This window comes from Cavia porcellus, unplaced genomic scaffold, assembly GCF_034190915.1.
Source record: "Cavia porcellus strain 051 isolate PalLab524CR breed Dunkin Hartley unplaced genomic scaffold, mCavPor4.1 scaffold_25, whole genome shotgun sequence".
NCBI classification, from domain to species: Eukaryota; Metazoa; Chordata; class Mammalia; order Rodentia; family Caviidae; genus Cavia; species Cavia porcellus.
In genome coordinates, this window is record NW_026947508.1 from 28,683,227 (window position 1) to 28,709,471 (window position 26,245).

General features: G+C 44.7%; 1 long non-coding RNA gene across 1 annotated transcript; it reads left to right on the forward strand.

The window, feature by feature from the left end:
- Positions 1-1,437: 1,437 nt before the first annotated feature.
- LOC134473000 (uncharacterized) lies at positions 1,438-20,185 on the forward strand. Its single transcript, XR_010043080.1, has 3 exons — positions 1,438-1,595; positions 2,385-2,530; positions 15,227-20,185. It is a non-coding gene; the product is annotated as an uncharacterized LOC134473000 (long non-coding RNA).
- Positions 20,186-26,245: the final 6,060 nt, after the last annotated feature.

The following is a 26,245-nucleotide window of genomic DNA, read 5'->3' on the forward strand; positions in this document are numbered from 1 at the left end:
ACCGCCCTCCCAGAGCACTTGTGCTAATCCAGTAGCCCAGGGGGTGCCTGGTTAAATTCTCCCCTGACCACAGAGGTAGCTGTGGTGGCTGTGTGTGGAGGCCGTGGTGAGATGGGGAAAAGGGCCCTAAAGCATTAACTCGGTGCCTGTGTGCCTGGCTTGTGATGAGCCACGTACCATGGGACCATACATCATCTCTGGGGGGGATTCTGCTTGCTGGCGAAAGGACACTTCTGGGTTTTAAAGCTTCCTGGGGGGATACTTTGGTTTCTTTGTTGTATATTTGGGTGTGTGTATGTTAGAGAGAGAGACAGAGAGAGAGACAGAGAGAGAGACAGAGAGAGACAGAGACAGAGAGAGAGACAGAGAGACAGAAAGAGAGAGAGAGAGAGAGAGAGAGAGAGAGAGAGAGAGAGAGAGAGAGAAGCAGCTCTCCAAAAGCAGAGGGCTAAGGTAGGAAGGAATGTAATGAAATGTAATGGTGTAATGGAGGGCTCCTCCTTTTCTTCTTCCTCAAGCTGAGTCCTCTGCAGAGACGTCACCACTCACCACTTCTGCTGCCCTTCCTGGGACTGCTCCTGCTGCTCCCCTGGACAGTGGGGCACCCCAGTACAGAGTTTGTGTGTCTGTAAATCTCTATGAGGCTTTCTTCAATGTGACATCCCTGAAGCTCGGCACATAAAATCTGCCTAATGCATATTTCTGTGTTAGGATACCAGGATGCATCCTTCCAACGTGGAGTTTTTAGCATTGTGTGTGGTGAGACAAAAATTAAGACTGAGGTGGCTTGACTGGCACACTGTTCTGGAGGTTTTGTCGGCAGAGCTGAAAGTTCTCATGGGCTTGATTTTAGTCTCTTTCTATCAAGTCTATCCTCAGCTCAGCAAGCCATGAAAGAGAAAATTTTCAGGGTGACTTTTGCTCTTCTTCCTGAAGGGTCTGTGTAACCTTTATTTTATTTATTTATTTATTTATTTATTTATTTATTTATTTATGATGCTGGGGCTAGAAACGGAGGCCTCTGTGCATGCCAGGCAAATGCTCCACTTCTGAATCCGAGTCCAAGAGTTTAGCCTTTAACCTGCCAAACAGGCCATCAGTTAACCTTTGCTGCCCTGAGGCCAGCTCAAAAATTCCCAAATTCTAGAATTGCATGCCAAACCTTGTGAAATTGACATTTCCACCTTTTGCAACCACTAGCTTATTTCCAGACAAGGGTAAAAATTATGCCCTGGACCAGAAGCCTCTGGGTTTAACAGAGGCGCTTGTTCTGGCCAATTTAATTGGAACAAAGGAAAGTCATTATGCAGATGTCTGATCCTTCAAAACCACTGCTTCCTGGGAAGAGAATGGGGGGAGGGAGCCATGTTTGAAAGTGTCTGCCTACGCCTAGGTCGCTGCTAATTTCATTTTAATATTAGGCCATTGTATGATGACTAATTATATACCTCAACAGAGCCAGTGACAGACGGAATGAAGGCACGTGTGGGGAGGTGTAGAGCAGAGGGGTTGAAAGCTTCAGTCATGTTCTTTTGGGAGAAGGAGACCTCAGGAAAGGACCTGGCCCCTCTACACTTCAGTTCCTACCTCTGAAGGTAAGAGTGGTCCCCACTTACTGCATTCTTGTGAACATGAAATGAGGTTATGCATTGACGGATGCTAAATCATTGCTAGGCAAATATTGGGGTGTTGTTACATTCAGGAGCCTACATGCATGTGTGTGTGTATGTGTGACAGATGCTTGTGCATGTGTATATGTGCACATATGATAGACGTCTGTGTGTACATTATAGACACTTGTATATGTGCACATTATCTTGTATGCAATGTGCATGTGAAAGATGCTTATGTGTGGGTATGTATGTGGTGAACACCAGTGTATGCATAAGTGACAGACACCTGTGTGTGTATGTGCATGTGCATGTGCATATATGTGATGGACACATTGTACATGTGTAGGTGATTAATACCTCTGTGGGTGCGTGTGTATGTGGTGGGCACTGCTATATGTGTCTATATAATGGATACCTTTGTGTGTGTTTCGTGAATACTGTGTTCATGTGTGTGGTGGACATCCAGGTATGTGTATGGGATGGAAGTTGTGTATGTGTGTGTGTTGTGGTGGATGCCATGTGTACGTGTGTTGAAGAACTCCATGTAGGTGTGTATGATGTGTGAGAGCACCCATGTGTATATGTGTGATGAGCACTGATTATGTGTTTGTGCTTTGACTTCTGGACATGTCAAAATGTGTGTGCTGTTAAAAGTGAAACTCACCACCAATTAAGTTTACAGAGTTGTTTCTTTCCTTTCTTCCTCCCTCTCCCTTCCTCCCTTCCTTCTCTCATCTACCTCGTCCTCCTCCTCTCTCCACACTACTGGAGACTGAACCTAGGGATCTCTATCTCTGAGATATATCCTCAGCTCCTTTAAAAATATTTTATTTTGAGACAAGTTTTCACTCAATTGTCCAGGCCTGCCTGAACTTGCAATCCTCCTGCCTCAGTCTCTCCAGTAGCTGGGATTACAGGTATGTATCACTATACCAGTTTAGTTTGGAGATACTAATTTGGCGTCCGGAGCTATTAATCGGCTTCTGTGCATGATTCAGAACCGGGCAGCACTGCATTCTGTGGGATAGAATGAGTGTTGCTATGGACCGGGCAGAGGAGGTTGGCTTTAAACACAGAAAGGACTGAGGAAGGTAGAAACGGAACACAAAGACTCGTTTCAGTTACTTGTCTTATAAATATTAAAGCAAGGGGCTTCCTTCTCACGTTGGCTAAAAGCGGTCTGTTGTTTGGGGATTTGGCTTTTATCCCCCACTCTCTAGATTTCTGGAAACTTTAGCATGAATGACTCCATTTGGATTTGGTCTGTTGGGCTTTGTGTGGGAGCTCAGTCTGAACCAGTGGCCTCCTAGGAATTATTTCATAATGCAGAAATGTGACACGTAGGGAAAAAAGCACGTGACAAGGAACTGGGTCCTGTGAGGGTGGATCCTATCTCTACCATATATATACACGTATGTGACATGGGACAGGACATTTTGCCTATTTCCTCATCTATAAAATAGTGCTTACTATGTGCCAGGATAATGACCCTCATCTTGGCCACCCACAAGGCTGGTTTTGGATTCAAAGGTTATGCTAGTGCTTAGTCCTGAGCACATGGGAGGGGAGGTTCCTGGGGATGCACATGTGTGAGCACAGCACAGTGTCTTTAACTATTTCAGAGCAGGGCTGAATGAATACACACTTGTGTACCAACAACTTCCCCCTCCTGGTTAGCCACAGATAGCCACACACACGGCCAGATCTATGGCTTCATTCCACACAAATGCATGCGCGTCAGTACATGCTCATCTACATATCCCATGCTGGTGTTTGCACACACACACACACACACTCTGACATTATTCCTTGTTCCATCCACACACTCATATCTGCTCACTGGTACTGGCGTGTGCAGCCTTGCAACTGACAAACGTGTGCTCCTCCCTGCGTGGCCATTGGTAAATGGCCAGTCTGTTTGCTTGCAAGGGTTGTCATAGCAAGTACTACAGAGCTGGTGGCTTAAACCACAGAGATGTAATTCCTCAAAATTTTGGAGCCTAGAAATCCAGGTATTGGCAGGGCTGATTTATTTTATTTTAGCTTTTGTAGTACTAGGAGTTGAAGGCAGAATTTCTCAAATGCTAGGCAATTGCTCTAGCATGGAGCCACACTCCCTGCTCCCACAGGGCTGACCTTTTCTGGGACTTCATTCTCTGGTAGGTGTGTCTTCTCCTGGTCTTCATTCTGTACATGTCTCTGTCCAAATATTCCTTTAAGGACACAGTCATACTGATTGAGGGCCCATTCTACTAGTATGATTTTATCCTAGTCACCGCTTTAAGACCCTGTCTCCAAATACAGCCGTATTTCGAAGGACTGTTGGTTAGAGTTTCAGTGTGTGAATTTTATAGGGACACAATTCAGCTCATATCACTAGGAGACATAGAAAGCTTTTAGTGGAAGGTTTTCAGAGGGCATCTTGACCAGCCTGCTTCAATTTCTTCATCTGTGAATTGAGGATAAACAGCGGCCAATGTGTCACAGAGCTGTCCTGGAGAGTCACCTGGCTCACCTGGGTAAGTGCCTTAGGTAGTACCTGCCATATGCTAAGTATGAGCTGTTTTTATGACCATTTGGCATTTTATATTATCTAGAGTTTTATGATTGCTTTGATTTCGAGTCCCTGATGCTACATTTGGAATGCATAGCGGCCCAGGCAGCTGGGGACTATGAGTGACATCAAGCCTCTGATGTGGGCTTCTTGCTCAGCACTGATGTGATTAGGAAAGTAGATCCACATCTGTGTCCCATAAATGACCTTGAACTCATAGCACTTAGACTCCCCAACTCCTTTCTGAGCACAAACTCTCTCTCTAATTCCCCAAAAGCGTTTTCCAGGTTTTGTTTGCACACCAAGTGGTAGGGACCTCCTCCTGTGCCTCCTTTGCCCTCTGTTCCTATTTCTAAATGGTTCCCCTTTAACTTTAGGCCTCTGATAATTCCTTCCAGCCAGGTCCTTAGCCCATGCTGCACAAGCGAGGCAGACTTTTAAAGGAAATATTCATAGCTTTATTATTTTCTTGATTTGAAATGTAATACACAGCCATTAAAAAAATCTAGACAATACAGAAATATATGAAGAAACTACTCATTGTCCCAGCAACCAGAGATAACTGGTTAACATTCTTTAATTTAATTTTTGAATTGGCAATACATTCACAGGGTTCAAAATTAAAAATTATAAGAGGGTATTACATATTCAGTGAAAAATTTCCCTCCCACAGCTCTCCCCTCTAGTCTCCATTCTCCTCCCCACAGATGAAAAAATAAATCACGAATTTCTTATGTGTATTTCTAGGAAAATCTACAAGGCTATTTTAAGATTTTACATGGCTCTTTGAAAGGATTTAAAGAGTGTTTTAAGACACATTCTCTCTGTCTCTGTCTCTGTCTCTGTCTCTCTCCCTTTCTCTCTCTGTCTTTCTGTCTTTTCTCCCTGTTCCTCGCTTCTGTTTACTGCTTTGTTTGCTAAATAGCATTTGATGGAATTCAGTTTTCAAAGGCAAGTTTTATTTACCTTTTCCTGTTACACTTGGTTTTCTTGTTTAGGACTGAACAGTGTACTGTTCAGATATTTAGGATCATTTGACAACTTTTTTTCACTTTCTTCCAATACTGGGGACTGAACACAGGGCCTTGCACTTGCTAGGCTGATGCTCTCTTATTAAAACTACATCCTCAGCCCTTTTTATTTCATTGGAGACAAGGTCTTGCTAAATTGCTAAACTGCCAAGGCTGGCTTTGAACTTGTGACCTCCCTGCCTTGGCCTGCGAGAAACTGGGCTTACAAACATGCACCACTGTTCCTGGCATTCACTCAACATTCTTTTGTTGGCCCCTCCAGTTTGATGACATCTTGCCAACTCAGATCTATTTGTTATGCACATGTGCAGTGACTCTACTCTCTCTGGTGATGCTGCCTGTGAACCATTTAATCAGCAGGCAGCACAGTTTCAGCCAGCATTTGACAGTATCTCAGCCAGCCCACATTTTACAGAAATCAGCATCACACTCAGAAGAGCATCAGATGTGTTTGTGAAACATATTTAGTGCTCTTGAATGTATCATCTCCAAGACTCGAAACCATGTAGACATTAGCAGGACAAAACTTTCTTACAGGAACCACTGCGGGCTTCTGGTGACCTCTCTTTCTTCTGTTGAAGCTAACAAATAACCATGATTTAAAGATACTGACATGGTGAGTGTCCTTCACTCGCTAAGTGTGGGTTTGCCATCTTTACAAGGTGATGTTGTTACACTATCAAACAACCTGTTGCCATCATCAATTTACATTAAGGAAATGATCTCAGAGAGGGGAAGGGACTTGCCTAAGGCCACAGGCTTGTAGGAGGGAGAGCTGTGGCTTCCAGGGCCACCAGCCTTATGTCTTCCTCATGTTGCCAGTGGGTGTTTCTATGTGCTGCAGGGCTCCACCAGGACTGGAACCAAGTTCCTGCCTTTGCACAGTTGCTTTCCTGTTGGGTCTGCTTGTCACATGGTCTAGGACTCCTGATGGGGTCTCTGTTTCCCTGGGCTCTGGGCAGGGCCTCTCTCACTTGCCCTTCCATAGCACTGTTTTATGGAGAGACTTTTAATTCCCTGGAATTGCAGCAGCCAGAAAAAGTCTGCCCATCAGGGACTCCTGGACTTATGGGGAGTTGGAAACAGTGTGGTTAAGGGTAATGATGGAGGTTATGGGCTTGGGGGTGAGACTTGGATTCCACCCCTTGCTGCTGTGTGTCCTTGGACACGTTTTTCAGACTTTCTGGACCTCAGTCTCCACTTCTCAAAAGTGGGAAGAACAAATAAGATGATGTGTGGAAGACAGTCAGGGCCACTGGAGGTACTTTGTGGATGCACCATCCTCCTGACCATGGTCACCCCAACCTTATTGGATGACTTAGCTACCTGGGCTGTCCTTTCCGCCATATGCCCAGCTAGTCCCTAATCAGTGTCACATTTCAGTCCTGGGCTGGGTGCTGTGGGGCAGAGATGAGGGAATACAGAGATCAGTGGTCCTGGGTTGGAGGGTGAGGGGAAGAGTGAAGCAGGTGAGCCTCTTCTGCCTTTCCCCTTGCCTCTGGTTGTCCCTCCTCTAATAACCTCCAAGGAAATGGGGTTTTCTGGTCCCCCTGTAATTGTTCAAGTCTTTCTGGGTCTCTGCCATAGGAACTAGCCTTGTGACCCTTCTTGGCTCAGGATCACCTGGATGGGCTTCCTGTGTCTATCCTCAAACCAGCCCCCCATCCCGCTTTGGGTACATCTCTATCAGACTGGTGCCTTCCAACAACTTCATTCAGCTAAGGCTTCCCAGAGCAGGGTCAAGGCTATCCCTGTGACTTGGCTGTCCCAGGGCTGAGTGGTGCTGTTGTCTAAGAATGAGGAGTTTTCAGAGAGAGAGGCTGCCTCCCTTGACCAGGGTCCCCCAAAGACAGGAGTTAGTTCTTTTCTTCTTTGAAAGCACCTCCCCACTCACCTTGGAGGCACTCAAAGATACAGAGCGTATTTTTCCTCTCTGCGACCCAGGCTTTTCTGGACAGGGCTGTCTTCTCCTTTAGCCCAGGTTCCTCTGAGCTGGACTATCTCTTCCTTCATAGTGGGGCTCCTGGGCCCAGTGGTGTAGTTTGAGGATGGGGCATTTGCTGTTCTGGCCAGGAGTTCAGTGCCAGACAAATAATTGAATTCCTGCACATTAACAAGTTAATCATGGAGTCTTAATGAGTCTTGAGTAATCTCAGACATGCGCATTAATTAAATAGCTGTCCTACTTCTAATCCGCTGGAAGTTAATCATTGGGGAATTAGGAGGTGTCAGCCTGGGAACTTCATTAAGGCAGGGAGGATAGGGCTGGCCAGGGGAGCTTTGGAGTAAAGTGAGGGGGTGCTCTGTCCTGAAACAGGATGGTGGCCTGTCAGAGGGATGGGGATGCACAGCTGCAGGCTCCCACCTTCCTCCAGCATCAGGGTCGGGGTGTCCCCATTCTCAGTCTTTGCCAATGTCAGTACCTCATACTCTGCTGCCCCCAATCTCCAGTCCAGGAGAGCACAGGAAGAGGCAATAACCCCCACAAAGTGCTGGTGCACAGCAGGTGGACCCCAGAAGAACTCTGCAAACGTGAGTCCCCTGCATCCTTCTGGCATTTGACCACTTCCCACCCTGCCACCAACTCTCCTCCCCTCTTCTCCTGCCCCATTGTATATCCTGGGTTCCCATCCCCACCTGCACCTTCTACCTGAGCCTCTCTCTGGGGCCTTGGAGTGAGCAGTGTGTCCTGATGGAGCCTGGTTGACTCACAGGCGAGCAAGATCCTGAGCAGGAGGGTTTGTGTGGCAGGGGGTGGGAACAGAGGTTGGGGCAATGGATACCCAATGGATCTCTAGGCCTGACACTTGGGTGGGCAGTGGGGAGGCAGCGGCAGCCCAGTCAGGCTGTGTCTGGGACCATATTCCAAATAAGCTAGGAATGGAAATCCCACTTTCTCTGACTGGCATCAGGCCCTGGGGTGTTTCTGGGAAGCTGATTCTGGTGATGTGATCTGGGACTTTGGATAGGTGCCAGTCCTGGGTCAATGTCTATATTGTACTGAGTTCTGGGCGGAGCTGGTTCTCCATAGAAACAGAACCAACAATTCCAATTGGTTGTGTAGTCATAACCAATCACTTTCTAATAAATCTTTCTTTGTATGTAGTTACCTTTCCATAACTGTTGGAGACTGGTTCCAAGACACTCTGTGGATACTAAAACCTATGGATGCTCGAATGTCTAATACAAAATGGCGTACAATTTGCAGTTAACCCATGGACATCATCCTGTATACCTTGAGTCATCTCTAGATTACTTCTAACTCCTAACACAATGTAATGCTATGTAAACAATTGTTGCCATGAATTGTTTAGGGAATAACGACAAGGGAAAAATCTACAGAATGTTTTTCCCGAGTACTCTCAATCTGTGGTTAGGTGACTCTGCAGACATGGAGGGCTAACTGTACACATGTTTAAAGAGATATATTATAAATAACTGACTTGTGCAATTCTGGAGGCTAAGAAGTCCCAAGAGCTGCAGTCAACGAGCTGGCACCCCGGGACAGCTGATGGTATAGATCCAGTCTGAAATCTGCCAGTTTTAAGACACAACCCTCCTCCCCAGAATTTCAGTGGGAGTCTGACAGCAGGAAAAGACCAATCTCCCCCTCCATGGGAATAGTTATTCCCTCTTTATCCTTGGAGAAGCAGCCTTTGTGTTTTATTCAGGTTTCAACTGATTGGATGTGGCTCACCCACTCTGGGGAAGCAATCAGCTTCTCTCAGTCTGACCCTGTGAAATGTGTTTAGTCTTTTACTCATATCCTGGTTCAGAGCTTCTCACATCCAAGGAATTGCTTAAGTGATAAATGCTTTTGGGTGCTAATGAGATGTCTAGAGGCTGGGGGTTCCTGGACAGCTTCAGAAGGGGGGCTGGTTGCCAGGGAAACCAATCCTGTGATTAGAAGATTGGAACTTTCTGTCACACCCCCAGACCTCTGGGAAGGGAGAAGGGCCAAAGGTTGAGTTGATTTAATCAATAACACCTAGATAATGAAACCTCCACGAAAGCCCCACAGGCCATGACATGGGGCTGAACACATAGCGGGTGGTGCATGTGGGCAGAGGAGGGCTGGGAAGCATCTCTCCCCCTTCCTCTCATTCCTCACCTTATGCATTTCTTCCATCTGGCTTTTCATCTGTAACTTCTATAATATCCTTTGTGATAAATGGGTAAACTTTGTAAAGTGTTTTCACGAGTTCTGTGAGCTGCTCCAGAAAATTCATCAAGCTTTAGAGAGAGGTCATGGGAACTCCTGATTTATAGCTGGTCCATCAGAAGTGCAGGCTACCATCTGGGGATTTCAAAGTGATGTCTGAAGTGGGGGCAGCTTCGAAGGACTGAGTTCTCCAGTCTGAGCCCTGTGGGATGGGAGCTACCTTCAGGCAGAAAGTGTCAGAACTGAATTCAGGCAGAGGACACCCGATTTGGAGTACTGATTGTGCATGGGCAGAAATTCCACACATTTTGGTGACCAGAGGTAAAATGTTCTGTGTTGAATGCTGTCCTGTGTGAACAGGAAAAGCACTTTGGATTTTTTCTTTCCTATCTCAAACACTTACTCTACCAAACCCAGTGTTAATTTCATCCAGAAACCACACTCACTGCTGCCTCTCCCATAAGGTTTGACTGCTCCAAGGTAGCCATGTTGTGAGGAAGCCCAAATTCTAGCACATGGAAGAGGAAGCCCTGTACAGCAGTCTTGAGACACCTGGCATGAATGGGATCTTCTTGGCTTTCCAGCTTGACCACCTTGTCAGCCAAATGCAGCCAGTAAATAATCCCAGCTCTATCCACTTAGGGCAGGAAAAGCACCTAACTACATTGGACAGTGTGGCTTGCTGGGACTTCTGCCAGGCCGCCTCCATGTCCTGTGTGGGGCATGGAGATCTCAGCCAAGTGATTTTGGCACAACATCAGCCTACATTGTTGTGAATATGTGTTTCCTTACTCCTGGGGGTAAAATCAGGATAACTTTTCTGGCCATAGATAAGCTGAGGCCACATATACTGATCCATCTTGCCTGACTCCAGCTTTGGGGACTTCACTAGATGGCCATCCAAGGTCTCCTCTCCTACTAACTCTGTTTTGTGGTTTTTTTTTTTTTTTTGCCTTTTTTTTTTTTTTAACGGGTCCGGGGATTGAACTCACGACTGCCTGTTTGCAAAGCAGGCACTTATGCCGCTGAGCTAAATCTCCAGCCCCACTAACTCTGTTTTGTGATCCAGTTCTCACAGGAGAGTTTGAAGTTTCATGTTCAAAGCTCTCCACAATCCACATACCTTCCCTGATGCCTGGGATGCTCCAAAATAGTAAATGGGGGTCACTGCATGAGCTGTGCTCACTTCTAAGAGTCCTTGAAGTCCACTCTGTGGTAATCCACCCTGGAGTTTGCTAAGGCTTTGTGGGATGAATGTTTTCTTCTGGGCTCCCAAGGTGTTCTGTGGCAACACCTTTTACTACCATTTTGTTTCTTAATCTTCTTAGTCTCAGCTCTGACCTTGAGCTGGCTCCCTTCTGTTAGAATTCGTAGCCTAGCTCTTTGCCTAGATGTTGGTGGAGACCCTTTCCTGCCCCCAGGGAGATGGTAGAGGTCACTATTTTATTAGAGCAGCTTGCTATCTTGAAAGCTTCTAAAATGGATGATCCCCCATTCTGCAGGGTTTTCCTACAGGGCCTGGTCTACACTGTTAAGGGCACCCTTGTTTGAGTTTGGTTTGTCTTAATAAATGGCTTCAGAGGCTGTCAGCACTGCCCTATGTCTCTAGGGCAGCCCTTGGCTTCTGAATACTCTGGGTCTGTGCAGGGTGGTAAGTGTGCCCTCATGGGAAGGGTTCCCAGTGATGTTGGGGTGGGCAGACTATGATTCCCTGGCCAATAGTTTCTAGAGTTCATGTCCCTTTGGGAGAGCTGGAGCCACACTCACTGCCCAAAATGGGATGCCAATGCCCATTCCAGGTGTGAGTTGCTGTTGGTGACAGCAGCACTTGAATCTGTGCATGGTCAGTCTTCTGGGACTGCATTCTTCTGGTTTGGGGGCAGGACCTCATTTCCAGCCACACCTCCTATCTGTGCACCCATTGTCTTTCACTCTGAGCCATGGTGATCAAGTGACAGGCTGGCTGCCACTGGCAGGCACAGTGGCATTGTCTATTACGGAGAAGATACGCTGGGCCAGAACACAGCTCACTCGTTGGGCTGGGTTGGATGCCACACCCCCTTTTATTGTCTCCTCCTCTATTCCTAGTCCCCTCACTCACCAGTGACCCAGCTCAGCCCAGAGTGACTTCCCAGGGAGTCAATCTGCTGTCTTCATGGGTCCTCCTGATCTTTGGATCCTCTCACTTTTAGAAAGACACCTGGATTGTGGGCAAGGATGTGTGTGTGTGGTTAAAAGCATAGGTGGTAGCCACACTTTCTGAGTCTGAGTCCTTCCCCATCTCTTTCTAGCTGAGTGATTTCAGACATGTGCTCTGTGCCTCAGTTTCCCCTTTGTATAACTGGAAGGGTAACAACCTGTTTTCTTAAGACTGCAGTAAGCACAGTGCTGCAAGTAAGTTCCCGATCCATGTTGGATACTGTTCTTGAGGGGTGGGGGTAGATCTAACCACATCCAGGCTTCTTTCCCCCATCTTCCTCCCTTCTCTTCTTCCTCATATAACTATCCATAGTGATTGTTTTGTACCTTCCCCTGGCTGCTAGCTGGGGATCTTAGAGCAAAGGTACTAGGCCCCAGTCTGGAGCCCCATGACAGGCTGGGGTCAGGGAGGAGTAAGTGATTGTCCAGGTTGGGTGGCGCAGAGGCTGGCAGCTGAGGGCTTTGGGTATTAGAATCGGATCAGGTGCCTTCTGATTACCTTGTTTATGGAAAGTTCCACGGAGAGAGTTGATTTTGAACTTGACCCAAATGGACTGATTAGTTCAAGGTGGGCGGGAGGTGGCACTGCTATTGGAGAGGACAGGAGGTGGGGTGCTGAGGACAGCTTGTGAAGGCACAAAGGCTGGTGAGTCAGCCCAGGACCTTAAATACCAGGCTCAAGAGGTGGCTTTTGTCCTCTGCTCTTCAGGAGCCCTTGGAGGCTTCTCAGCAGGTGGGTGACAGGGTCACAATGGGAAGGATGGAGGTGGGCCAGAGAGGAAGCCTGACAGGAGAGGTGCTGGGGGTTGGCCTAGGAAGCCCACCCTTGCCACTTGTGGGGTACCAGATGTCCTGTTCTTCCCCTGTGAAGATGAGGGTGAGCCCTTCTCCAAGTGGAAGGGAAGAGGCTGGCCAGCCAATGGCAGTGGTGGGGTCTGGGCAGATTTGCCTTGTGGGTAGAGTCTCTGCAGGCTGACAAAGGACAGCTTCTGCTGGGCCTAGAAGAAATCACTCGTGGTGCTGCTTGTTTGGGGTGAGCAGATATGCTGGGTTCTGACTGCATTTTGTCTGTCTGTGTTTGTGCACATCTGCGTAGTGGTGGGTGTGCACATGAGTTTGGTTTTCTTCCCTGCAAGACCCTGTGCTAGTATGTGTCATCCAAGAAGCACACACTCCTCAATGTGTGCTAAGACCGTTCTTCGTATGGTAGTATGGTAGTATGGTACTATGTACATTAGCTCATTTAATCTGCATGGGTTGCCAAATGAGGCTCAGAAAGGTCATTAGCCCAGCATCACATGGCAGAGACTGATGGAGCTGGGATTCAAACCCAGAGAGTCTGCCTTCAGAGATGTTGCTTTCCATTGGTGGACTCCATCACCTCTTAAATGTAAGTATGTTTATGTGTTCAAGTATGTGTGGGTGTGGAAATTGTGGGGGATTTTTATCAGAAACAGCCCCCTTGCCACCAAGGGAACATTCCCAGGCCCCATCTCCATTTTGATGTTGGGGAGCAGCAAATAGTAGGAGTCCTCCTAAACCAGTTGAACACACATCTATGCTGGGGTGGGCTGTGGGAGGACATGGGGGTCATGCTCTAGGGTAAGGTCACACAGCATAGCCTGCTATTTGGTCCAGGTTCATCACCTCTAATCAGTGTCGGTGAACCTATGGCATGTGTGGTGTGGCCAGTTGTTGGTTATCACTGAAAATTCTAAAAGGTTCGCCATCACTGCTCTAGGGGATTGGAGAATGGCAGCCTCCTAGGTTTTGGGGTTCCCTCTCAGGTTATTGGCTTCTCTCTCCTCTGCTTTGCAGCGTCCCATTCTTGCCTCAAGTGCCCTAAGTAAGACAAAGGGAAGCCTGGCTTCTACTGTGGCCCAGGGTGGTGGCCTGATTGTTAGACATCCGGGCTTGACTGAGTCTCTCCACTCTCCACAGAGTTTGATTCCCACTGCAAATAGCTATCAGTGCTTTCTCTCTTACTTCATTTAGATCTGTGCTCAAATGTCACTTTACACAGTAAACACTCTGGACAAAATAGCACTGCATAGCCCTGTCTATTCCCCTTACCCTGCTTAATTTTTCTTCATAGCACTTACTACCATGGCAATACTGGACTGTTGTTTATAGGTTATCTCTCTCCAGGCAGAGCAAGACTTCTTTTGCTCATCTCTATGTGGTAAAGGCATCTGCCCTACAGTTAAAGGAAGAAGTGGGTGCTGCTCTATGTAAGCTGTGCCCCAGCCAGAATTTAGACATTAAGTTTCCTAATGTCACTGAGGATTTCAGTAGCCTGATCAAGGTCACAGAAATGCAAAGGGACTTAATTGGATAACAAAGCCATGTAGCGTTCATCCCTGGAACCACTCAGGGTCCCAGTGTCCAGTATCCCGGGGTTCCACCATTTCTGGTTTCCTGTGTGCACTTGAATTATGGAGCCAGGCTGACCTTATGCTCTGGGTGGGGAGCCCAGGACAAGCCCTGGTGGCTGGGTGTCTTGAAGGCAAAAGGAACTATCACTCGCCCACTGTCCAGCTCATATCCTGGCCTTCCTCCTTTTCCTCACCTGGAGACAAAATAATTATTTCTTTTCTTTTTTTTTTTAAATTTTGTTTTGAAAGTGGGGTAAAATACAACAGAACAAGACAGAATAAAGCCAACTAAGATCGTACAGTGAAATTGGTACAGAACTTCACAGCAGGTTTCCGGAATAACAGTAATAGGCATCACAGTATATTTCATAATTTTTATAATAGTTGTTCTTTCAATCAAGTATATCAAAATGAGATGAAATACAGAACATTATAGAACTTATCAAAATAGAATATTGAATAGAGCAGTACCATTAATCAGAATAGAGCAAAACAGTAATAAAATTATTTGCCTTCAAAGAGATGGTAGAAGGAAGTCCCCTTTATTTGCTATGGTCAACCTCCCAGGAGATGCTCAGATTTCTGGTTCTCATTTGCTAATGGGGGGGGGGACAGGAGAAGAGGGGTAGGGGAAGTGGGATGTTTGACTCTAGGCTGTGCATCAGTACGTCCACTATTGCTTAGCAGGGAGGCAGGCTGGTTGTTTGGTTTTCCAGTGTCCTAAGTTCCAACATGGCGCGGATCTCAGGAGCTGCTGGTGGTTCTCCCCTGGAAGCAAATTATTTCTTAAAAAGAGCCACACCAGAATGGGTGACACCGGGACTAATGCAACTTGCAATAGAATTCAATTTATATCTCGCTAGCCAAGAGAAACTTAAAAAAAAATGGTACTGGACAGGAGTCAACCCCAGGGCTTTTCACTGAGTTATATCCCACCCCTTCTTATTTTTTTAACTTGAAGACAAGGCCTTATTAAGTTGCTAAGTTTCCCCGGGTGGGCTCAAACTCACCACCCTTCTGCCTGAGCCTCCTAGAGTCCTGAGATTACAGATATGCACCACTATGCTTGCCTACCTTCCATGACTTTTAATTTTGACTCTGTGTCCCAGACATGGCTGGTGTCTACGTATGGCAGGTGTCTCTGGACACATGCAACATTACAACATCCAATCTGGGTACAGCAAGGCAAGACCACATGATACCTCCATCCAATGAAATATGAATAGAAGTCACAGGTATCACCTCTGTGCCAAGGCGTTTAAGAAGCTGGGTGTTCATTCTTCTCCCTCTAGGTTCACCTCATTCAGGAGGACACAGCTATGAGCAGCTGAGATTCTCTCTGCAAGTATCCTTGACTTTCACCATGTGCGGCAGAGACCTTCCTTTTGCTGAACCAGGTTGAGTCTGCCACCTGGGACAGAAATGAGTCTGTACATGTGTCACACTGCTGAGTTTCTGGGGTTAATATTTTACTGAAGCTTGGTCCAGTCTTTCCTAACGCATGTTTTCTGATCTATTTCATACATCTTCAATATTAGTGGTCCCCATCTCATTCACCCAGGGTGGGAGTGGAAATTGGTACAACCTTCCAGGGAGAACATTTGGCAGTAAGTATATATGAGAAGCTCTAAATAGGCGTATTGTCTTTGACTCAGAAATTTCGCTTCTAGAAATTTATCCTAGGGAAATAATTGGACAAGTTCAAAAAGTTGTATGGCTAAGGAGGATATTCATCACATAAAATGGTGAGAAATTGGATCAGCCTAAATGTCCCCCAGCAGCAAATTGGTTAAATAAATTGTGATTCTGCTCTACAGTGGAATACTTACTGCTGCCAGTGATACATATTTATTGACATAGAGAGAGTCACACTCTAGTGCAGTGCAGTGTCTGCATAATGTGAGCTCATCTTTGTTAAAAAAAAGGATTTGCATGAGGACAATCTGGTTGATAGTGGATGTTTAACACTGGTAATTTTGGGGGGTGGAATCTCAGGTGATTTTACATTTATTGTTTGTATTTTTCCCTTTTCTATTTAAAATTTTTTTCTTCAGTGATTTTATATCATTTGTATAATTAAAAGTTAAATGGAGCCAGGCATGATTGTGGAAGCCTATAATTCCAGCACTTGAGAGGCTGAGGCAGGGGAATTGCTGTGAGTTCGAGGCCAGTCTGGGCTACAAAATGAATTCAAGGTCAGCCTGAATTGTACAGTGAAACTCTATCTCAAAAAAAAAAAAAAAATGGGAAGGAAAGCGATCACGATCATGGATGAGTCATGGTTTCTGTGTCTGTGGGCATGGTGATTCCTACTTCAGCTGACGGTTGTGAGAACCTGGGTTAGATCACTTGTTAAGAAGCACCTGGTGGTCAAAACCCTTAGCCATTGTTAGCAGTTTTTAGTGAACTCCGAATCTTTGAGTCTGATTGGTTCATTAATGAACCCATCTATCCATCCATATAATAAGTATGTCTTGAAACATATATGCACCTGGCCACGTACCAGAAAAATAACAATAATAGTAAGAATAGTAAATATTTATATGGCTCTTAGTGTTGCAGGCACAATCATAAATGTTTACATTATTGCCTAACTTAATCTACACAGTGACCCCCGTGTGCTGTTTTTGGTGGTTTTGGGGATTGAAACCAGGACTTTTGCAATGAGATAGATCCCCAGCGCTGCCCCCCCCCCCATTTTTTTCTAAAATTTTTTGAGATGGAGTCTTACTAAGCTACTAAATTGCCCAGACTAGGCTTGAACTTGTGATCATCCTGCTTCAGCCTCCCAGAATGCTGAGATTACAGGCATGTACCACCATGCCCAGCTCACAATGACCCTTTGATGAGATATCATTCTTGGTCTTGTTTTGATTGATTATGAAACACGCACAGAAATACCATGTGACCTGCTTGAAGTCACAAAGCTAGGATTTAGGCAGAGTCCAACAGTCCACATTCTTAGCTGTTGAATTACACATCCTGGGGAAGACAGAGATGGGTCTACTCCTCTTTTGGGTCCCCTGTTCTTCCCAAGTTGGGGGCAGCAGGGCTAAGCCCTGGTTGGCGGAGAGTCAGCAAGAGGGTTGGAGATCTCGTGCATTCCAGACCTAGAGAGGCAGGGGCTGGGAGTTCCGTTATGAAGCCCAGGCTGAGCTGAGTGATGCAGGTGTGACAACCCTACCCGGGCTCACAGGAAACTCAGGCTTCCATTGGGTGCGGGTACCATGTTCCTGGCCACTTGGGTGGGAGCAAATAAAGGCAATAGTGGCCCATCCATACTCTGTCACTACAGGGTAGGTGTTGGGTGAAGCACCTTGGTATATTATATCATTTAGTCCTCAGAGCAACTCTGTGAAGACAGAGAGGTGAAGTGACTTACCCAGCATCTCACAGCTTAGATGTGAGAAGTCCATGTTCAAACTAGGGCCCTGAGCCTACATCCCTAACCTCATCCGCCCACTTGGGGCTCCTGGAGATATGGAGCTGGGAGACCTCCCATAACGGGACACCTCGCAGCTACTGCCCCTTCAGCTGCCAAGGGCTTGCTAACCCCAAGCGTGGGAGACTGTCACATTGGACAGAAGCAAGGGAGAAACAGGAGACCTTAAGGGCCAAATGGGGACACAGGATAGGACTGAGCCGTGGAGAGGAGAGTCCCACCCCAGGCATTCCTGGGAACAGGAAGGGGTATGGATGAAGGGTGACCCACCCCCTGCCTGGAGTGTAGCACTCCTATCTCCTGCCATTCTCACCACGAGACAGGGCAGTTGAGCTGCACTCTGCCTTAAAGACAAGGAAGTGCAGCCTGGGATGGGCTTGCCCAGGTCCACCTCCAGTGTCCTAGCTTAGTGACCTAGCAAGACTCTGTTTCAAAATAAAAAATAAAGTTAAAAAAGATGCGGGATATGGCTCAGTACTGGAAAAAAAATGGTGAAACCTTCAGGGAAGTAAAGTGATGAAGTTATGAGGGTCTGCCTTCATGAGTGAGGTATTTTTTATTTTGTTTTGTTTTTCTTTTTGAGAAAGGGTCTTGCTGTGCAGTTCAGGCTGGCCTTGAACTCACTTTGTAGCCCAGGCTGACCTCAAACTTGCAGCGATCCTCCTGTCTTAGTCTCCTGAGTGCTGGGATTACAGGCATGCACCACTATGCCTGGCTGAAAAAACGTTTATAGAGTACTTTGCAGGAAGCTGCCTGGTCTCTTTCTCCCTTCTGCCAATTACTGACCCAGCAGCAGGGCATTGCCCATCGAGAGCAGAACAACCTCAGCAGATACCATTTATTTATTTGCTGGCATCTTGAGCTTGAAATAATAGGCTGGGACTTTCCAGCCTCCAGAATGGAAAGAAATAAATGTCTTTTATTTGTGAATTAGCCAGTCTAAAATATTTTGTTATAGCTGAATGGACTGAGAAAACACACAAAAGGGACTTTGGTCACTGTGGAATGTCCAAGGATTTTAGGAGCTGTGTACCAGAAAACAGGAGACAGAGCAAATATGTTAAGTGAAGCTATCTAGTCCTGAAGTTATCTTTGTAGGAAGGTTTTAACTACAAATTCAGCTTTTTAAATAGCTATTCCTTTATCTTTTTAATACTTGTAGTATTGGGCTGGGGGTTTAACTGAGCAGGTACAAGCACTTGCCTGGCAAGTATGAGGTCGTGAGTTCAATCCCCAGTACCCACCCCAAACAAAAGCACTTGTGGTATTTGTAGTAATATAATTTTTATCATTCTGATATTGGCAATATCTGCTTTCTCTTTTTCCCTGATCAGTTTAGCTAGAAGTTTATCAATTTTATTGATTTCTTTATAGACTCAGCTTATATCTTTATTAATTTCTCTATTATTTTTCTATTTTTTATTTTATTGATTTCTGCTCTAATCTCTATTATTTATTTATTTTTGGCACTTACTGGGTTTAATTTGCTCTTCTACATAGTTTGTTAAGGTAGGAGGTGAAGTCATTGGTTGAAATCTTTCTTCTTTTCCAAAAACTGGTATTTAGGGCCATAAATGTCCTCCAAATACTATATTATTGTGGTATCCCACTAATATTGTTTTAATTTTCATTCAGCTCAAAATAGTTATTAGTTTTTCTTTTGATTTCTTCTTTGGCTCATTATTAAAATGTATTGTTTAGTTTCCAAGTATTTGGAAATTTTCACATTTGTTATTTATTTCCAATTTAATTCCATTGTGCTCAAAGAACATTACTTGTATGATTTGAAATAATTTAAATTTCTTCAGACTATTTTTATGGCCCAGAATATGATCTATCTTTTAAAACATTCAGTGTATACTTGAAAGTAATATGTATTCTGATATTGTTTAGTGAAATATCCTAAAAATATCAGTTAGGTTAAGTTGTTTTACAATGTTCAAATCTGAATTTTAGGGATTTTCTGTCTGCCTGTTTTATCAATTATTGAGAGATTGGTACTGAAATCACCAATTCTAATTGTGGATTTGTTAATTTCTTGTGGTTTATTTTTTCACTGTGTACTTTATTTATTTTTTCTTTTTTTGTCTTTTTCATTTTTATTGGTACCAGGGATCGAACTCACGACTGCCTGCTTGCAAGGCAGGCACTTATGCCACTGAGCTAAATCCCCAGCCCCTGCACTGTGTACTTTAAAACTTCATAATTACATGCATAAACATATGAATTTTGTGTACTCCATTTATTGCTCACTTGATCATTATGAAATCAATTTTCTTATTTCTAGTAATACTTTCTTATGATTTGAGGTATATTTTGTCTAATGTTAGCATTTCAGTTATTTAGGGTTAGCAGACTATAACATTTTATAGCTTTTCACTTTTAACCTGTGTCTAAATTTAATGTATCCTTGATATAGCATATAGTTAAATATTGATTTAAAAATCTAATCTGATGGTCTCTGCCTTTTAATTGAAGTGTTTGGGTCATTTACATTTAGTGTGGTTATTGATCTGTCTATGATTATGCCAGAACAATAATTTTTTAATATTTGACTTACATATTCTTTGTTTCCCTTTTCAACCTTTCCTGTGTTTTTTGGATTAAATGAGTTTTTGCTTTTATTGTTGTTTTTGTTTTTTGAGACAGGTCTCACCATGTAACTCAGGCTGGCCTTGAACTCACTATGGAGCCCAGGCTGGCCTTGAACTTATGACAATCTTCCTGCTTTAGCCTCCTGAGTTCTGGGATTATTGGTGGCATGTGCCACCACACCTGAAATGGATTAAATATCTTTTTATGTTTCAAATTTATCTCAATTTACTTATTTATTTTTTCAGTACTGAGGATTCAACCCAGAGCTTTCACACTGAGCCACATTCTCAGCTATTTATTTCTTTATTTAGAGAAAAAAAGCAAAACAGAAACAAGGGTAGAAATAATACAAAATTTCAAAAAAAGTAACACTAAGAAATCATTAGTTGATAAGTTACATATTGTTATCTTAGAAGCAGTTGTTCAAGTTACAAAATCAAAGCATAAAAAGTAGACAATCAATGATAGTACAGACTATTCTGTTTGATAAACTAACAAAACCTTAGTAACATGGTTACCTATCTTACACACTTAAACATGTATAGTCATGTCCTTTAGAGCACTTTCTTTGCCTTTCATTATTACAATATCTATTATACATTTTGGATACAAAATATGTTTTATTTATTTATTCTTTTATTTCAAGACAGTCTGGCTAAATTGCTAACTTTCCATTTCCCCAGGAATTACTTGAATTTGTTATCCTCCAGCCTCAGTCTCCCAGAGTGCTGGAATCATAGCTGTGTATCTCCACACTCAACAATTTTTATTTTTGTAGTCATCTTGGGTTTATAGAATGTACCTATAATTTATCATAGGCTACTTTCAAGGGATATCATACTACTTCAGGAATAGCACAAGAATTTCATGATAGAATATTTCTATTTGCTCTCTCAGCTATTATTCTATTGTCATATGTTTTATATCCATGCTCACATTTTTATGAATAACAAATACATTATTATTATTTAAATAGTTGATTGTGTTTTATTTTATTTTAAAGAGAAAAAAGTAAAAACAGAAAAATCAAGATGCAAACAAATCTAAACAACAACAACAAAACAACAATAGCTATATAGGTTTTCAAAGCAAGATGACAGGGATTTAACAATGGTTGTGATAGTGCATATTGTTATCTTCAAAATAGTTGCTCAGATTATCAGATATAGAAATAAAACAGTAAAATGGAATAAAACACTGAATTTCAAAAACAAGGCAGAAGGAAATCCCCCGCGGTTGCCACAATTCACACTGCCATCCTCCAAACAGATGCCCAGATCACCAGCCTCAGGCCTGCAAAGTCAATCAAACAATTCAAGCATCAGGCTGTTCCTTTCACACAGTTACTATCTCACTCTGAGTGCTCTGGATCAGCCACTGGCTTACCTGGGTGGGGTGCGGGTGCAGACAGCTGGTTGGTGGGGGGGATTCTCTATTCTGGTTCCCCAGCCCTCTCACAGGAAGGCGTGGTTTATCTTCTTGTTGAGTCTCTTTCAGATCCCCACGGAGGAGCATGGCTCCCGGGAAGGTCATGGATTGCATTTTAAAGTGGTTTCAATAATAATTAAAATTCTATTTACCCGTGCAGTTAGCCCTTCTGGTGTTTTTGCTGTTGGGTCCATTATTTCTGTGTCTTCTTTCTTTTGCAAGAAGGATTCCCTTTTAGCCTCTCTTGTAGTGAAAGGCTGTTGGCAATCAAGTGTTTAAGCTTTTGCCTGTCTGAAACAGGCTTTATTTTGTTTTTGAAACGTATCTGTGCTCTGGTGAAATGATGGGCCAACACCCCACTGCCTTGGGATGTGGCACTCACTCACGTATTAAGGTGCTTAAAGCTGCCCCACAGATCACTGATGCTCCCTTTCAAAATAATTCTGTTTTAGGGCACACTTGAGTCATTTGTAGCAAACTGGATGCACCTTGAGACCATAATGTTAACTGAAATAAATCAGACACACAAGCTCAACTATTGCACAATTTCTCTCATATGAGAAACCCACAATATAAATAAAGAACAGCATAACAGATAACAGGAAGTAGGGGATACATCTTTTGCAAAAGAGGAGACTGGATGATGGAGAGAAGGGGAAGGAGATGAACAGAGAAGATGCGTTCTGAGTAAGTATCCGCTCTGCACAAAGGATGTAAGCATTATGTGCTCAAACATGAAGTAATAGCATTGATATAAAATAAAATAATCCCCTATATCAGTGTCACACTCATTTAACTCAAGTTATTTTGCTCTCATTATTTGAACAAAAAGACAATATAAAAATCCTTGCACATGTTGAAAGAAATTGTTTTTTTCTCTGTTTCACGTTGGGTTGTTTCTTTTGCTGTCTTCAAGTCCATGAGTTTTTCTACTCTGGTGTCTGCTCTGTCATTAATCTCATCTTGTGTATTTCTTACTTCTGACTGTAATTTTTATCTCTATAAGTTTGATTTTCTAAGTCTCTTAGATGGTTTCACTTAACCATCAGGACATAAGGAATACGGGGAAGATAACTACTTTAACGTATTTGTCTGCTAATTCCAACATCTGTATGAGTTCTGGATCAATTTTGGTTAACTGATTTTTCTCTTCATTCTGGACCACATTTTCCACTTCCTTTGCATGCCTGGTAGTCTTTGATTAGATGTTAGGCATGATTTTTACCTTTCTGCATATTTTTGCATTCTTTTGGATATTTTATTATATGAGTATTAGGTGTTTTTTGCTTAGTTAGTTTTGTATTCTTAAAAATATTCTGAACTTTGTTCTAGAGTATAATAATTAGCAGGAAGAGTTTGATCTTTTTAGGTTTTGCTTTTATGATTTATTAGGTGGGACCAGAGCAGCATTTAATCTATTTATGCCTCACTATTGGGGAAAGACTCTTCTAACCAGAGCCGCATGGATTATTTTTTTTCTAGGCCTGATGAGAACAGACACGGTCCTAACCTTGAGTGACTGCTGGGTACTGTTCCCTCAAATGCCTCAGAGGAGTTTCTCCACTCCAGTGCTGTGTCCTGCAAATCCTTGTGGTCTTGATTTCTCTGGACTCTCAGCTTCTTATCCTCAGTTTGGGGATAAGAACCCCCATTTCTACATTCTGGATTTCAACCCAGAAACTCTCCCAAAGCAGTAAGATGGGATAATTTTAGGGCTCATATTTGTCTCTTGTCTCACAGGGATACCACCTTTTGTTTTCTGATGTCCATTGTCTTGAAAATCATTGTTCAATATAGAGTGTCGGAATTATTTTTAATTTTTTTTTTGTGATGTTGAGGGTGAAACCCAGGGTTTCATGCAAGCTGGGTAAATGCTGTACCACTGAATGACATTCCTAGACTTGCGTGGATTATTTTTATTGTTTTAGATTAGAACTCACAATGTTCAGAATGGAACGCTTCATTTTCTCCTCGTGGCATCTTCTCCATCTCAGAAATGTTCACTTAGAATTGATGTTCAGGAAAACAACATTGGCCTTGACATCTTTCCCCCTCTTTTCTCTTATTCTTGGTGCCCGAACCTTAGTAACTCACTTTGGCTTGACTTCGGAATGGACCTCCAATCCGAGACTCTTTCATTATCCATGCTCCGGGATAAAGTTGCTGCCATTACCCCCAGACTCTTGCAATGGTTTTCTAACTCCTAGCCAACTGTCTTCTTTCTACATCCCTCTTTGAGTCTATTTCTTTTTCCTGCGGAAACCAGTGAGCTCTTGAACATTTTAGCCCATCAAAACCCTCCAAGAACTTCCTTATTTACTAAGGATGAAACCTAAGGTCCTTGGCCAGGGCCCTGATGAGGCGGCCTCCAGATCCTCTCCTGTCTCCCCCCACTCTGACCCCAGGCATTCTTGAGGTTACTTGGACATGTGATGGACCCCTGGCTGCAGTGGTGTTTTCTTGGTCCAGTGCCTGGCCTGCTCTCCTATATAATTCCCTGCCGTTTCCCTGGGTTTTGGTTAGGATGTCGCCCCCTTGGGGAGTTGTTCTGATCCAAGACACCGTCGATGTTACTTCTTTTAAGCCTCAATTTCTTTTTAAAAATTTTATCTTTTTAACACCAAGTACATTTTTAGAAAAGAAGAAAGTGGTGAAATATCCTCGTATCTTTCTTTGAGAAATTAAAAATAAAAGACAGAATAAATATCCGGTTTGTTTCGTACCCCAGGGCTTATCTCCATTTGGCACCTTGCATCTCTGCTTGTTTGTGTGTTTCCTGGTCCTCTCCCCTGATGGCATGTAGCTTCTTGAGGGCAGGACTTTGTTCTTAGTCCCTGCTTGGTTGCTTGTGCCTAGAACACTACCTGGCATACAGTAGGTGGAGAAACAGATCAGATGAATGAATGAATGTCCTTCTGCAGTGGGCAAGGCTAAAGTCAAAAACTCTCACATTATGCACTGCGCTCTGCACCATTCTGAAGGGGGCTGGGCCACATGAGCCCGGTTGGACAGGCTTCTGGTTTTTGATGGTTTCGGTCGCCACCAGAGGGCGCACGATGCTTAGATTATGGACCCGGGTCTGCCTACGCTCCTTTCTGACCTACAAGAGCCCTATGTGATGTGTGAACGTGGATAGGGAATGAGAAGGCACCCTGACTCCGAGGTCAGAGTGTGGGGTCTCAGTACCTGCTGCTCACCTCCTATGCTCCCGATCCAGAGACAGATCCCGGGGATAATTTCACCTGTGTCTTCCTGGGGAAGGGGAGAAGTGGGAAACTGTGGGGTGTTCAGTGACAAGACCCTAAACCTCATAATCTAGACCCTCAAATCTCATAATGGCTTTGAACAGCACAAGTAAGCATTCTGCCACTGCTGAGCAAGGGGACTTTTTTACCCTTGGGGTCCTTCCGAAGAGCCGTATGTCTCGCACACCTTGCCCAGCCACCAAGCCAGCCTAGGCTAAGGCCTGCATCAGCCAGGGAGGACCCTTCCCTCTTCCGCTGGATAGAGGTTATCCCCCTGACTTCCAGGCCCTGCAGGGCAATCTTGGGGCAGGAGCGGGGCAGTACCCTTCTGAGTGGGTAGACTCACGTATAAGCTAGCCTACTGCACGTTCTCCATAATGGCTTTTGCTACTGACCCATATACAGATGGGTAAACTGAGGCCCATAGATCAGGAAGGACAGTTTGAGGTCATACACTAGCATGAGGTGTGTCTGATCACACTGTTAGGGTGAGCTCATGTCCCCTGGGAGCGACCTTCCCAGGGAGTGACCTTCCCAAGGAGTGACCTTCTCCAGCTCACATGAGCCCAGAGCCTTGTCACCAGCCATCTCTGCCAGGAGCATCCCTCCCCTCTACCCCATCTTCACCTGGCTGGATCCTTCTTGTCACTCAGGCATCAGTCTAGAATGAGACTTTCCCTGGACACACCCTCTCTTCCCACCAGCTTGTTTTATTTCCTCCAAAGCACATGTCAGTGTTTGACATTAGCCAGCTTCCGAGTGGCTGGTGTGAAGTCTGTGTCTCCCGTGCTGTCTTTTTTCTGGAAGGACCGCATCTCACACGTGGTGGGGCCATGAGCGTTAGGGAGCGGGTGAGGGCAATGGAGAGTTGTCTGCCGCCCACACAGGTCCCAGTATCACAGAGTCATACTAAATTCCTCTTGAGAGCATTATTGGCTCTCTCCAGTGTATTGACTGTTCCCACAAACAGACAGACAGACAAGTACTAGACAGTGGTTCAAACAAGCAAGCAATGAAGCACAAAAGGACCCTGGGGCTGTAGCTCTGGGTTAGGGGAGTCTGTGATATGGGTCAGTGTGCAGGGGTGAGGGTTGGGTGGTGTTGGGTTGGGACTGCCCCCTGGATCACACTGCCCTCTGGCAGCCCTTGACTTGTGCAACCAGGAGGGTGGGGAGGCCTCATACCCTTGGAGTCATGAGGGATGGGTGTGCTTGTTTTAATTCTCATCCATGTGGCTTGGTCACCAAGACCATAGCGCTGCACTCTAAACTCAATTAGAAATTTAACAAACCTTATAAATCCTCCCCAGCCTGAGCCTTGTAAATCTCTGAAGCGGGGCTGGCTTAGCACTTATCCATCTCTGGCTTAATGACCTCCTCAGCCCAGCCAGGGAATGATTCTGGGCTGGCGACAGGTCTAATTAGTGAGCCCGGACTGCAGCTCCAAGCACCCGGAGGAGAAAGAGCGGACTTGGGCCCTGCTCCGATGGCATTAGGGAGGCGAGGTCTGGTCCTTGTTCAGCCCAGGCTTTGTCCTGTGGGAGGAGGGGGAAGAGGACTGACAATTGTCTCATCTTTCGGCTGTTTGCACAGCCCTGTTGA